At 51.2% G+C, this 2,564-nt stretch overlaps 1 long non-coding RNA gene across 1 annotated transcript; it reads right to left on the bottom strand.

Annotated features, from left to right (window-relative positions):
- Window positions 1-10: 10 nt before the first annotated feature.
- On the bottom strand, window positions 11-2,505 carry LOC113489148. Its single transcript, XR_003400008.1, has 3 exons — window positions 2,432-2,505; window positions 1,551-1,813; window positions 11-1,221 (listed from the first exon to the last, which is right to left on the bottom strand). It is a non-coding gene; the product is annotated as an uncharacterized LOC113489148 (long non-coding RNA).
- Between the last annotated feature and the right edge of the window lie 59 nt (window positions 2,506-2,564).

Raw genomic sequence — 2,564 nt, 5'->3', positions numbered from 1 at the left:
CCTTTCCCCCCCCCCCCTTATTTTCCATTCTAAGCCTGTCCTGTGAGCTGTAATAGGTAAAATACCTGGAAGAGGGAGAACAGCCCTTAATATCAGGTGGATAATGGACACCACTTGCACCTCTCTAATGCATTAATAAGCTCAAGCATTATTTGTTTGCCTAAAGGCTTGCTTAAACTTAACTCTGTTTCCTCCCAGGTCTGCCAGAACCCAGGTCAATTAACTGAAATCAGGGCAAAAACTGCCTAAAAATCTACTTTAAGCTACAAGTGAGGGGAAAAACACTTAAAAGTTTTGGAGCAGCCCAGGGAAAAGTTTTGGTAGTCAGCACTTGGCCTCTGAAATGGCTGACGAGGAGGGATCAGTGGAAGGCGAACGTGATGGCTCAACCTTTTACTTCCCTGCTGCTGTACCTGAGGGGGGAGAAGAAAAAAGCAGGAGAAGCTTTAGGCAGCTGCATGGTCTGTGGGTTTTGGGGGGAGAAAAGAGGCAAATTAAAGGGCAAAGGGAAGGAGGGGCCTGAGTCTGCCCTGGTTTGTGCCATCGGGCTTAGAATGGTGAGTGTGAGTTAATGATACCTGGGGAGCCAGGGGGCACTGGAGTGACCCTCCCTCCTGCTCTAGTGGGGAAAAGCAGCTTTTTATAAAAAAAACCAAAACAAAACAACAGGTTGAGCTCTAGGGGAGAAGGAGACCAGGGCATCCCCGGGGTGGGCAGCACAGGGGGGGTTGCAGGAAATCGGGGGGTTTAAAGCAGCCACAGCTTTAAGGATCATGCCAGATTTTGAACACAAACCTGGCAAAACCCGACCTGCTGCGGGGCATATGCTGGTACAGCTGGGGAGGAAAAAAAGGAAACTATTGGAGGGCTACTTGCTCAAGAGCCTGGTAGCCGCCCGCGCTCCCTTCCCCTCTGCCATGACATCATCCGGCAGAGGCAGCGCCCGGTGCGCTGCGGAGGGAGGCCCTGAGCCAGCCCGGCAGCAAGGCACAGCGAGAGGCAGCGAGTTCATCAGGATCTCGCTGCAGCCCCAGTCCTCCGCCTTCATCCCGGCGCTTCTTTCCAGCAATTTATTCCCCTGAACAAGCGATTCTGTGTCCAGGCTGCCCGTGATTTTTTGTTTTCTTCTGGGACAGGACATCCGCAGGTGCGTCTCTGGCAGCACCGACTCCAGCAGTGGGTGCTGCATGTCATGAGTACATGAAGTGTAGTTTTTGGCACCTGGGGAATGTGAAAAACTTAATGCAAGGAAATATTGTTAGTCAAACACAGCACAATAGCTGTTACACAGTGATGGCTGTTACCCTTTAGCACCCCCAAAGGGTTTGCCCTCCATCTCCTTACCCCCAGCTTGTAACATTTAACTCCTAGGAATAAATCTTTTGAGTTATCTGCAAATGTGTTAACAAGTAGAACGTTAAAAAAAAAAAAAAAAACAACAAAACAAAACTAAAGAACCATAACAATCAACTCTAACCTGCTTTGACTCCACCAACATTTCCTATTTTATTCTGTACTCTGTTTTAATGAAAATGACTATTCATACGAACCAAGTTACCCCCGGTCTCCACTTCAGGAGGTGTCCAAGAACAGCACGTCTCCTTGCAAAGGCTCATTCCACCTCCTGCGTTCAAATCTCCTGGCAGACACGGACTGATGGCAGTCGGGGACCTTTGACACCTCTGAGTGGATCAGTAACGGCCAGGGAGCTTGTCTGTGCTTCACTTCCCCAGCCAAGGAGAGCTCGCCTGCCTGAGCCTCCCCGCCAGTTCAGGAGCCAGGCTTAGAACCAGTCCGGAGCAGAGGAGCTCAACTGTTTGAGAAGAACAAATAAAATCTTAAGAGATTGCCAGAGATAAAGGTACCGCATGGCTGGCTGTGATGTGGTATCAAAGGGCAGCAATTAGTCCCTCCTGACAAGGTTGCAGCACACTGTCTTAACTAGTCAAGGGCAAGTACCTCCCTGCAGGGCAAGGCAGCCGTGCCTGCCAGACCTTTGAAGCACATCCCTTCCCTCCCTGCCACCACTTTGGCTTTTCCCAGGTTGCTTTGAGCCAACTGGCCTTTATTCCGGCTCCTCCAGTGAGCCCAGGAACGCTGCTGGCACAGCACCACCCCTCTGGTCTCCCCGAAGGGGCTGTGCCTCAGTGGGGAGCCCGTGGCAGCAGGAATCTGCCCGCTGCAGCTCCTGGTGTCCTGCCCGCGGGGCCAAGTGGCAGGAAGGTGCTGGCCACTGTGCCACAGACCCCAGCCTTGTGGCAACCGCCCTTGGAAATACGAGGCGTAGAGGGACCCTCCGGGCTCCAGGGCTTTCACGGTTCCTCCCTGTGGAAGGGTGTCCCACTCACTGAGGGAAGGACGGTGTTTCTGTTCTGGGGAAAGGTGGAAATTATTGCATCAATGCAAGAAAAAAAGGACTGAAACACCCCACCTGTGGTTACGGTCATTCTTCTTCAACACAGGGGTGACGTGGTGCAAGGACAGAGCAGTTCCCTGAAAGCACTGTTAGCTGCAAGAAGATTGAAGAAAAAAAAAAAAAAAAAAAAGGAAAAAAAAAAAAAAAA

The sequence above is a fragment of the Athene cunicularia genome (genome assembly GCF_003259725.1).
Source record: "Athene cunicularia isolate RWA chromosome 27 unlocalized genomic scaffold, athCun1 chr27_part1, whole genome shotgun sequence".
Taxonomy (NCBI): Eukaryota; Metazoa; Chordata; class Aves; order Strigiformes; family Strigidae; genus Athene; species Athene cunicularia.
The sequence above is the reverse complement of the archived record's forward strand: the minus strand, read 5'-3'. Positions and strand labels throughout refer to the sequence as shown.